At 47.7% G+C, this 12,555-nt stretch overlaps 1 protein-coding gene across 1 annotated transcript in view; it reads left to right on the top strand.

Moving 5' to 3' along the window:
* Positions 1-2,318, top strand: part of Khdrbs3 (KH RNA binding domain containing, signal transduction associated 3) — a 166,806-nt gene extending 164,488 nt beyond the window's left edge. The window contains exon 11 of the transcript XR_009375436.1: positions 2,040-2,318. The gene's annotated coding sequence lies outside the window, so the exon portion shown is untranslated. The remainder of the gene's footprint in view (positions 1-2,039) is intronic.
* The last annotated feature ends 10,237 nt before the right edge of the window (positions 2,319-12,555 follow it).

Here is a 12,555-nt window from a genome sequence, read left to right as displayed (position 1 = left end):
GCAGGATTCCTGTATCTGCTACCCAACACGGTTCCTAGTATCTAGCTCACACTGACATAAAGGGGCGGGTGGAATGGTGAGCAGTTGCTGCTGCTGTTGCTAACTATGTGCAGAACATCTGGCACATGGTGGGCTGGGGGTATGCCCAGTATAAACAGCCTTAGGTGCCCATCTGCATGTCTTACAAGAGGGGTGAAATCCTCACCCATCAGATATGCGTTCTCTCCATCCAGAAGCCTGCTTACTTTAACAGTTACCTTTTAAGGGCCAGCCAGTTGAATTGTGGGCTTTGTACCATGCACTAGCAAAGGGTGCCTCTTTCTTGGAACCCTGGGCCTCTTCAAGTAAACAACCTTTACAGTGTCTTTGCCCATCTTTCTGTCTTCTCTGCTTCTCTGGATCCTGCCAGCTTGCCAAGGACCTCCCTCTTATCTGCAGCCAAAAGAGCCTATTTCTGTCAGAGATTACCAGCTGAAAACACTCAATCCAGGGTGAATTTTGAGCTGCTGACTTCATTATGTGGGTTGTCCTTCACCCCTCAGTAAGCTCGTAGGCAGACTTAAGTTAGTACTTTACATTTTATGAACTTGAAGCATTTCAAAGTCATTCAAGAAATGATCTCTGTCTAAAGGTTGTTAGACCTGCCATATTAAAAGTGTTTGAACTCCATGTATTAATGCTTAGAAAAGCAGTTTGCATCTGATTCTTCCATGCAGTAGTGGCATGGTATGCAGGCAGCTCCAACTTGCTTGCTATATTTTTGGTACTATATAGGAATAAAAGACTCAGTGATAGCAGAGGGGAGGCAGAGTGAAAGCAATGTATCTCAATCTGTGCAAGGGGACAAGGGTTGAAGCTGAAATGGGGTTGTGAAAGTCACCATCATGTAAGTAGGTGGGGGTGGCACTAGAGTTGGCAGTCTAGAGTGTAGGTGATGGCTGCATGGGCTAGCTTGTGTGTTTGGGGACTTATTAGTTGTTACTGGGATATGGGGTTGCCAAGAGACACGTGGAAGAAGATCCTTTAGAAAGACCAGAATGTTCTAGGGCTCAGCAACCTATGAATGATGCTGCTTTGTCCCCTAGCACTGGTGTGTGTGTGTGTCTGTGTGTGTCTGTGTGTGTGTGTGTGTGTGTGTGTGTGTGTGTGTGTGTGTGTGTGTGTATGGAGCATTGTAGGGGACCTGCTCCCACTTTTTCCCCTAAGGCACTCTTGAGTAGGGAGAAGTGAGAAATATTTAGATAGAAATATAGAAGAGACACAGATAGAAATACAGGATAGCTTCGGGAGGGCCTGGATCAAAACCCACTGGCCCCTTCTGTCTCTGCTAAAGAGCTTTTAAAGGAATGCCAAGGGGTGGAGCAAAAGCCCTCCCCCTTGCTAGATCAAAACATACTGCATGGCATAGCCAAGTGCAGACCCTTCCAAACACCTGGTAACCATGCACGTAAGTCATCCCCTTATGCAGCCCTGTTGGGTAAAGCAAGCTCAGATCTCACTAGGAAACCTCTGTGGACCCCCCAACAGAGCATGACACGGACCCTGTACTGGTGCTGCTCCACTGGGGGTGGTTCTCCTGAGTGTCACCGGGCTTTTGAACTAACAGTTCTTCCATGAAGTGTACATGGAAATAAGTAGTCTGGTGTTGATTAATGAAAGGGTGATTGAAACACCCAGCAGTTCAGTCTCTTGTTTGGCAAGGAAGGAAGGATGGTGCCAGGGTGGAACCATAGGAATATCACTGTTAGTCCAAACAGTTGGTCTGACACAAGCGATACCAGTCTGAATTCAGCCCTGAACACCCCAGTGCACCGAGCTTGATAGGCACGGTGCTGCTTGTCCATCCATGGTCTTTAATCCACAAATGTTTGGTGCCCTCACTTCAGCCAATCTCTGGCATACTGCTTCTCATACGTGTCCTGTGCGTGCTGACTATCTGCCTGAGTGCTTCTGATGCCTGAACTTCGCCATTTGGAACAGATGTTATCATTGTTGCTTTGTTGAGCTGTACAAATGTGTTTCGTTTTCCTCTTTTCCAGGAACTGCTTCTGTTACGGGCTGCTTAAGGACAGTCACCTCACCATCGTGCCTACTAATGAATCCACTTGGGAACTTGACAGTCACCAATTGATTATTGTTATTTTGTCCCTAATGTGTGTTTTTGGAATGTTTTCATGAAACATTTTTTTAATTTAAAAAGTCTTTTTTTTTCTTTTTAAAGAAAGAAAGTTTTATTTTGTTGTCTCAGAAACAAACAAGAAGAATGATTTGTATTGTCGCTAATAAAGGCTCCCCCATCAAAATCTCTTCCATTTTAATATAGACGAAGACCACAAATCTAATTATTTCTGCACAGCTCTATGAAGTTTGCAGACTTGTACAACTACGGCTCCCCACAACAAATCAAGAAGCTGTACACATTGCAGATTTGAGAATGATTTATCCATCTCAGTTATGAGCCAATACATATGTTAGGCAAAAGAGTCCTGCCCTGGCCTGTCCCAGGTTAGTCATGAAGGCTTCTGGGCAGTGGAGTGGTACATGGAACAGAGCTGGACTTCAGTGCTTCCCTGTGATTGGCAATGGAACATAAAGGTCAAGGTCTCGGTGTCTAGTGTTACTTTGTTCCCTCCCCTTTCATCGGCTGCTAGTGCATTGTGATTTCAATTCCATACACCCCGGGAGCGTGTGTTTTATTCGGGAAGCTTGCACAGCATCCTTACTGATCTTGGAATTTCCAGAACTGTCTCACACCTTGTCTGAGTGTTGCTTTCTTCCCTCAGACGCTTCCTAGAGGCACTGACTTTTTACAGCATCGTAGGTTGGGGACATTGTGTAAACACAGAATAACTTTGAATAGTTTAACTTTTTCTTATCCTTTTAGTATGCATCCTAAAAACATAGTTGTCGTCGTCGTCGTTCTTCCGAAGTTCTGACCTTTATATTTATCAAATGTGCATTTTTCCATCTTCTGACGATGTGATGTGCAAAGTGTGTGCCAGAGAACACCCAGCAGTGCTCTGCAGCCAGCAGGCTGCGTGTAGAAGGGGGTGGTGAGGGCTGCAGTCTGGGGACACGCTTGGGAAGGCCATGCACTCAGCACACCCTTTAGCCCATTGAGACTGTGAGCAGGCCGTGATAAATGGAAGCCTCTGGTCCCTTCTTACTTGCTGACCCACCTGAAGCCCTGTGGTTGGGAGCCTCGCAGCTCAGCTCTGTCCTGTCCCCATGATTGTGCTTTTGGTACCTAAATTCTGGCTGTGCATCACATATGTATATATAAAGAACGTCTACATGCAGCTAACTACAGAAAATGAACAGGCGGCAAGGGAGGGGTCCATCCTGAAGAGGCTTACATTCTGGTGGAGACGGGTCACCACCCACAAAATGGAAGATCAGATAGTAGTGGGGCATCAGGAATAAAGCCCCACTCCACCTGGGCTGGTTGAAGAGTAAAGCGATGCCTTAGACCAATCCAAGCAAACAAGGAGTTTTATTGAGACACTGTTGAGTGTAAAGGTCCTAAGGTGGGAGCATTGCCTGTGTTAGATGGACAGCAGAGACGCTAGTCTAAAGAGTAGGAGAGTGAAAAAGAGACTGCCAGAGTGAAAAAGAGACTGCCGAGAAAAATAAAGCAGGGAGCTAGCTAGAGAGGACAGCGTGGAGGATTACCTCTGAGTTTAATGGGGGCCATTAACAAGATGAGCAGAAAAGTTGAACCAAAGAGTAAAATGATCCGGTGTGTATTATCCTGCTTTGGTAATTATCAGCCAATAAGTCAGGTAGTGACTATTCACAAAATAGGCTATAGTGGAATCTCATAAAGACCATGGAAGGGAAGAGCATGCCAGCATAGTACAGGATGGCAGCAATGGCCAGATTTCAGGTGGATTTGGAAAGGAGAACACTTAGAACTGGTGGTGAGATGCAAGAAATGAGCTGGATGATGAAAAAAAATCCAGTCCAAAGCTATTGAAAAGTACTGTCTGTCTTCCTGAGATGGAAAGACGGGTCCTAGGAGGAGCAGGTGATGAATGCATGGTGGTCTGAGCTGCGCATGTGAAGGGGAGGCAAGCTCATCTGAAGAGGACAGCCATGTCTCTCCACTTGGAGGAGTCGTCCTCCTCCTTGTCTTTAGGCTCCTCTACCCTGGCTGTGCAGCAAGCCACTTCACAGAGCTCATCCCATCATGTTCAGAGGCCCTGAATGCCACAGCTTCTGGGCCAGCTGCAAGTCTTCGCCTTATCTGCCATGCCCCTATCTACCTATCTTAAATTCCTGCTCAACTAATTACCGGGTAACTGACTTCTCCATCATCTTTAACAGCAGTTACTGCTTGATAGTCTCCTGATTGCTATAGAAAGAGTAATTTCAACTATAGTGTGGACAGTTGGGGTATTACACCTGAGGAGACACAATCGCTTTTAGCTCCTGCTTAGAACTTCACTTTGGAGGAGGTACTGGTCCTGCCTGGTTGTTTCCAGAAGGGACAAAGGAGGGATCAAGTGGCCCTGGGTTCCCACTGGCTTGTTGACATGGGAGTTGGTAAGGAAGACCCACCCCCTCACTACTACTGGAATATAATAAAGTAGGGAGGCCTGGTTCTTGTGTGTTTAGTATCGTCTGCATAGATAGGCAGCAGCTGATAAAATACAGAGCTTCCACTTGGCGCCTCTGATGCAGGGAGTGTGGTACCTCCATACAGCCAGTCTGAGGACATCCCAGCCTCCCACAGCATCTTTCCTAACACCACTGTGGTGTCACTGCTGCCAAGTAGACTTGAAGCTCACAGCTTTCTATTCTGTGTGTGCAGCCACACCCTGCCTCCCTCCACACTATGTGTATCTCCACATGGGCTGCGTCTTCCTACATGTCTTTCATGTGTCATTTCAGCATGGCACACAAAGGAAATAACTAGCATAACTCACCAGTCTGGGTGGAGGAAGCCTCCAGCCACTTCGGACTGGACCAACAGTGGGATCAACTCTATACCTGAGACCCATCACAGTTCAGTAATCATGGTTTCTCCTTGGCTGGCCGGTCCCTGCAGTCTTTGTGTGCCTCCTTTCCAAGTACTCAACCCCAAATACCCCAGGCTGGCTATCTATAAACAGTGGGATCCACATGCTCCTTCTGGATCTCCTCATGGAGAAGGACAAAGGACCCTGCTCTAGCCTCTAGATGAGGACATATCCCGGTCACTTCCTAAATGCCTCCCTTCTCACGGCAGCCACACTGGCATTAAGTTTGAATGTTTGAGTTCCGGAAGGACACCAACTTGGGAACAAAAGTGGCCAACAGGACAAGATAGACGATCACGGGTGGCTGGTCCCTGACTGGGTCTAGGGCCCAGCCTTCAGTAAGTGCTGTTGGAATGTTTGCAGATGGAGGACAGCCACCTGTCTTTTAGGGGGAGGAAGGTGCCAGGGGAAGTCTCTCAGCACAGAAGATTCACAGAAGCTTCTCCATCTGAAAGGCAATTCACTTTTCCTTTGGCTGAGTTAATTCTCAGAGACATGGGGTCCCTCCTTGACATCCTCCCATCAATGGCTCTCAAGCATGGAAGGCCGAAAATAACCATTCTCCTGTTTGGTTTTAAAGGATCTCAGCAACTCCCCATGGTTTTAAAAATAACAGCTACTGGCTTTTTTCCAAGTGCATTTAACTACATTAGATGCTAAAGCTCCGTGTTCAAAGTGACAATCTCATGGAGTTGTGAAATGGTTTCTGTTGCTATTACTGTGCCAAAAGATTTTCCTCTGGTTATCTGAGGACTCTGCCTTCATGTGACCAGATTGGCCCAGTCTGGATTGATCAGCTCGATGCACCTGCACAGTGATGTTTTTCATAGGAGCTAACAGCTCCTCACACTCATGCTTGCTTGGTGGAGATTTAACAGCACATCCTTCACTTTGCCTCTGCCCAGACAGGTTGGTTCTGTCCTGTTTCCTAATTGCCACCTTTGCCCCCACTTTACCCCACAGTGACAAAACCTAACCATGTGGCTAAGCAGTTCTCCTCCAGCCTGCCCACAAAGCTCAGCCTTCTATGGCTCTCCCCAGTCCCTAAATGCCTGTCTTCACTCACTTGACTTCAGAGAGGGCCTCTTATGGCCCATGGTCCTCACTGGAATTGACACCTGGTGTGTGAGTCACTCACACTAGGGAATAGTTCTAGAACTCACAAGTAAATGGTACCATCATTGGTTATCTGTTTTCTGAAGGTTGGAACCGGGACCCATTCTGTCCCAGTCTCAGGAGGCTTAGTGAGATTCTGAGCCAACAACACATAGCTATGCGACCCACATCTCTCCATTTCCTGACATATGGGTCCTCTCACAGCCTGCCTCAGTATCCTCACAACCTGGCATCACTTTCCCCAACATCAGTGGTCCAAGAGAAAGCCTTTGAGACAAGGAAAGATAAGAGAAGCCACAGACATTTCAACCCTATATTCAGAAGTGACATTACCTCACCTGTGCTACATGCTATTGGTCAAAAGCCACTCTGATTGGAGGTCACGGTGTAAGGTTATGAGCCAGGATGCAAGACAAGTAGGGGCCACCTGTACGCTGGCTTCCTACTGGCAAGTCCTGTGGCATCTGTGTTTAGCACCTTTATCCTCAAGATGGGACCACAGAGCATTTCTCACAGAAGCTAGGAGGAAAAGGTGATAAGCATGCTATGTTCTTGCAGTAAGCCCTGAGAAATAGTGAGAACTGTACTATCATTCTTTGTAGTACTTCTCCCATACTCACACTTGAGATACAGCATGTAGGTATAACCACCTCCCACCCCATCCACACACATCAGTCCCACTCACTGGTGCTCAGATCCCCAGCCTTACAACTCTGCCTGGAATTTATGCTATTTCTGCAAGATAGCCCTGTTGTAAGCATCACTCGATGTTTCTCCGGGTCTCCAGTCTTTATCCTGTGTCATCTCTCCTTATCCTGCTTTAGACTAGCCTTCCCGGATTTCAGACCATTTCCACACTAAGTTCTTTTGATGCTGTTTAATTGTTTCTGGAGTGAAGTTCAAACTCCCTAGGCCCTCAGAGCCCTGTCCCTTCTGGCCCAATTTCCTTTCCCAGTGGCTCTTTGGTCTCCCTCCTGAACTCTATAAATCTGCCTACATTGAACTCACACTGCTCAAACAACAACCCACTTTACTCCTGCCCTAGTCTTGGGGCTTGTTTCTCTTCCTCTGCAGTTTGCACCCTTCACACCTGCGGTTTGCACCATCATGAACTCTGCCTTTCTTCCAACCTGCTGCCCAAGAGTGTGGCCGTGTCCCTAAGTGTGTAATCTCAGCCAGAAGCACTTTCCATGCTCTTTTTCCTTACCCCCAGCCTAGCACCTGCTTGACAATGGTCACAGCATCCCAATGTAGTAGATGCCTCTTGCGTACAGGCGTGTAGAAAGTGGATAATGGGGTAGGGAGTTCTAACTGAAGACTGTATTGAACAGAGGAATTATCCACTTTCTGGGGCCCTCTAATGTAGAGCCTCTTCCCTAGACCCACACAAAGCCTGTGTGTGTGTGTGTGTGTGTGTGTGTGTGTGTGTGTGTGTGTGTGCCTGTGCACAAGTGCGCATGCACCAGCTAAACTTAAAGAAGGCCAGACTGATGCACCATTACCCTTGCCTGAGTCTCCAGGGAACTAACATGGAGGTGAGGTTGAGATTGGGCCAAACTGACCCTATTTTGTGGTCTTTGGGGATGTGGTTCTCAACCGCAGTGCAAATTGGGTGCATTTGCAAGCTGGAGGTGGTTTCAGCTTCAGTGATGGCCACTGCTTCCTCTTCCCTGAATTCCTTCCAGCTCCTGCCCCTCAGACCCTGTGAGCCAGTGCTAGAGCTGCTTACTATGGCTGCCAAAATAGCCAGCATGCCTGGAGAACTGACTGCCCACTGACCAAGCCTGAAAGTCAGGACCTCTTCTATTTGGGAGGAATTTCTGGCACTTGGGTTCTTCAGGGCAATACATCAAAGGATGGGGAAGTACGATAGAAACGCACATAAACTAAAAACACATTTGCACGAGGCCAGCACCCATGCTGGGCCCGGAGTAGAAAGTCCTGCTCATGAACCAAGGTGGCTACCATGGGAGAAGATTCTGTGCAAGGAAGGATGGGGGAAGTGCCTAGTTGCCTTTCTGCAGAGGTACAGAATGGGCTTAACAGTGTTTCCCTCCAAGGCCCTTTGGCAGCCTAGGAAACTTTGTCCTTTTAGAAACGGCCACTCCTTCCCTGTGGTGTCTGCTGTTCCTTGCCTTCGATTCACACCTCACCTCGTGATGCCTCCCCAAGTCACCTATTCAAGAAGGTGGTCCAGCTGCGTTTGAACCCTGGCATCACGTGGGACCCCTTAGCTGTATTTTCTCTAAGGCAGTCGCTTCCGATGGCAGAGGAGGGTGACCACTGCTCCTGCCACCCACACTTGTACCATGGGACTCATGGCACACATCTCCCTATCCTTGCTGAATTGGCATGCCCTTGCTGACTGAGGCCCCGACTTTCCCGACACTCTTAATGCCCCTGGTATCCTAGCCTCATCTGGAGCCAAACAGCATGCTAGGCCCAGTCTCAGGTATCAAGGCAGCTGGAGCCAAGCACCAGTGGCGCCCAAAGAGGCTCTGCTTTTTCTGCCAGTATTGGACACAGACTCCCATACAGCATGTGGCTTGCCCGACTCCCGATCGTAGGTTTGAGGACTGCCTCTCAGAAGCCAGGCTGTTCTTGTTTGCTTTCTGTTGCTGTGATAAACACCACACCCTAAAGTAGCTAGGGGAGGACAGGGTTTATTTAATCTACACTTCCAGGTCCCAACTCTTCATTAAAAGAAGTCAGGGCAGAAGCTCAAGCAGCAACCATGGAAGGAGATTTGCTTCCTGATTCGTACCCAGCTAGCTTTCTCATTCAGCACAGGCCCACCTGGCTAGGCCCTCCCACATTAATCATTAACCAAGACCACTCCTCATGGACATGGCCACAAGTCAATCTGATCTTAGCAATCCCCCAACTGAGACTCTGTCAAACGACTAGATTGTGTCGTTGACCCCTGAAACTAGACCTTTCTTTGCCTTTGTCTCCAACTCTCCTTCCCCAGTGGTGAAGCAGTATGGGAGATCTCTGAGTGGGTTCAGATGCATCTGTAAAGTAATGATGCCACCCTCACAACCCTAGAAAGTGGTCAGACTCTCAAAAGCCCAGGCTGAAGGGACATAGCTCCCCTTTAATGCAATGGGGAGAGAAGGCTCTGCACCTTGCCTGAGCAAAACAATAGAGCTGGCCCTGGTGATATGAGTAAGGGACTGAGAGCAGAAATGGCCCCGCCCCTTACTGCAGGCTGCATTGGGTGAGCTAGCTGAGGTAGTGCTGGAGAGCTGGGTGGTGGTGATGAGGAAAAGCTAGCAAGTTGACCAACCCAGCTACCGCCCAGGCCCAGATGGCCCACCCCAACATTCACTGAATCTATGAACTGTTGGAGTATGTGAAGGGGACTAACCTACAGATCTAAAACAGCAGGATCTCCATGACACAGGACAACAACAGGACATATAAGAGGAGCCCCAGTGAGAACCCATTTTCTTTGTATAGCAGAAACCAGAGGCCTCGAGCCAGACCAATGACTCGTGCCAATGAACACTTGCATGTAAATATGAAGGAACTAAAGGATAAACTGTGTGTCTCAACAGGCCTCACTATAGCTTCCACAAAATGATGATTCCTCTTCCTCTTCTTCTTCTCCTCCTCCTTCTTCATTTTTGTTTTTGTTTTATTTCTTTGTTTGGTTTGATTTTTGGTTTTTCTTTTAAATTTGGTTTTGATGGGGGGGGAGGGGTGTAGCTAGAGTTTTCCTGCCTGGCCCACAGTCAGGACAAATCTCTCTCACCTGCCAGTCCCACAGCCGCTCGGACTCGACCAAGTAAACACAGAGACTTATATTGGTTCCAAACTGTATGGCCGTGGCAGGCTTCTTACTAACTGTTCTTATATCTTAAATTAATCCATTTCTATAAATCTATACCTTGTCACATGGCTTGTGGCTTACCGGCATCTTCATATGCTGTTTCTCATCGTGGCGGCTGGCAGTGACTCTCTGACTCAGTCTTCCACTTCCCAGCTTTATTCTCCTGCCTAGCCAATGGCCAATCAGTGTTTTATTTATTGACTAATTAGTAACACATTTGCCATACAGAACATCCCACAGCAGGGGGGAGTTTATGAAAGCAGAGGGCAGATACAAGGAGATGGGGAGATAGTGGGACCAGAACACATGATGTGAAATCCACAAATAATCAATAGAAGTAAAAAAAAATGCAATAAATATAACCAAAAAGTAGGGAGATGAGATTAGGGAAATAGCTCAGTCCATAGAGTGCTTGCTTCTCAAGCATGAGTACTTGAGTTCTATTCCCAGCGCCCACCTAAAAAGCCAGCCATGGTGATCTGCTTTTGTAATCCTGGCACTGGGAAGGCAGACACTGGTGGATCTTAGGATCCAGTGTAATCACAAGGGTCTTTATAAGAAGACACCAAGAGGATCACTGTCAGAGAGAGGAGCCATGAGTAGATGTGTTGGTGGAGGAAGGGCCCTCGAGCCAAGGAACATGGGAGAAGCTGGGGAGTGGCAGGATGGATTCTTTCCTATATATTCTAGAAAGGGGCAGAACATTCCTCATACCTGTGTTGTAGACTCATATAGAACATCTGACGTACAGAGATAGATAGCAGTCTGTGCTGGTGTGAGCCTCTAGGCTTAGCTGGATAGCAGTCTGTGCTGGTGTGAGCCTCTAGGCTTAGCTGGATAGCAGTCTGTGCTGGAGCGAGCCTCCAGGTTTGGCTGCAGTGGAGACAGATGCACACATCCAAGAGGTGTCAACGGCCCTGGGTGCATAGGGAAGTGGCCCATTCTGGAGCTGGGCTGTTCTGCCTTGATGACCCTGCCTTGGCTGTGAGCTGCAGAGCCAGGATACACGATGCAATCTGTCACTCCTAATTTTCTGACCTGGATTTGCAGATAGATTTTTTTTAAGGTTATTTAAGAGGAACCTCAGCAGGAGATAAATGGTAAGAGAGAAGTCAGGGCAATTTATTTTTCATTTCCCTAAAATACCAACAACATTTTACATTGGGTGGGGAGAAAACATGCAGTCTCATAGCCTCTCAAGAGAAATGTATTGTCCTTATTAGTTATGTAATTGAATTCATAGATGCTGGCAGACTTTTATCATTTTAACTGACTGAATTCTGTGTTCTCCATTTCCCCACCTCCACTAAAGGATTCAGGGTGTTTTCCTGCAATGCATATTGCTCTGCAGAAGGATAGAAGGGAAAGAGGAAAAAGTGAGGGGAAAGGTTACTGAGGTTGAAGAAATGACAAATAGCCAGAAGGTGAGACTAGTGGCTACATGCCTGACACAAACCCTTGAGCATTCCAGCAGTCCTGGTGAAAAAATACCAAGTGATTTAAAAAGCTCATTGTCCACGAGAAACATCCTTCAGAGTGTGTGGAGGAGCACAGAGAAGCACCCCATCAGCCTGAAGGAAGGATGTCCAGGGTGGTAAGGGCAGGAGCAGGGCAGGAAGGAAGGGATGGAATCCCAGAGGACACAGACCTGGGCTACACATGGCAGTTAGAGGACAGTTGGGAAAATGGAAAAATCATCCAAGCGAAGAGCAGTGGGAGCTGTGCCTGGTGGAGAGCAAATGTGTGTGGTGACATGGCAGTGCTCACACTGTGGGACAGAGCAAGGCCAGCATGGCTCAGGCCCCTTGCCATGCCCAGGACCCAAAATTTGCCTTGTGGGCAGTGAGGGGCCCCAGGAGTGTAGGCTAGAGCATCAACAGCTCTGACCACCATTAGCGGTGCTACAGGGCTGGAAGAGCACAACTTGCTGCTTGCCTGTAGCCTCAGGCTGCATGGTCAACTGAAGGATGCCTCTGAGGGACAAACAATGACATCACAGGTCGTCGACGCTGTGGTTCTCCTAGACTTAGTGGTCAGCTTTCCCAGACCCCTGGTCTGAGAGCCCTACCCTAAGGCAGAAGACGGAGCAAGGGGTGTTGTTGGCCCAGGGAAGGTGGGTAGTCATGCCAGTAGTCATGGAGTAGGCATCTAATCTGGCCTGTTAGCATCTGCAGATCCAACCTGGATCTGACCAGATTTCCAGAGCAAGTACTTTTGCCCTTGTGTATTAGTCAAGATTCTCTAGAGTCACAGAACTTATGGAATAAATCTTTCTATATCTATATCTGTATATATATATATGTATATATGTATGTATATATATGTGTGTGTGTGTGTGTGTGTGTGTGTGTGTGTGTGTGTGTGTGTGTATGCATGTATAAGACTTAAAAGCTGCAGTCTAACTAATCCAACAATGGCTAGCAGTTAATGGAAAGTCCAAGAATCTAGTAGTTGCTCAGCCCCAGGAGGCTGGGTGTCTCAGCTCGTCTTCTGTACACAATGGAATCTGGAATAAGTAGGCTCCAATGCCAGTGAAGGGATGGATGTACTGGCAAGGCAAGGGAAAGCAGGTAATGAAGAAGG

This window comes from Peromyscus eremicus, chromosome 20 (assembly GCF_949786415.1).
Source record: "Peromyscus eremicus chromosome 20, PerEre_H2_v1, whole genome shotgun sequence".
NCBI classification, from domain to species: domain Eukaryota; kingdom Metazoa; phylum Chordata; class Mammalia; order Rodentia; family Cricetidae; genus Peromyscus; species Peromyscus eremicus.
This window is presented reverse-complemented; position numbering and strand designations above follow the sequence as displayed.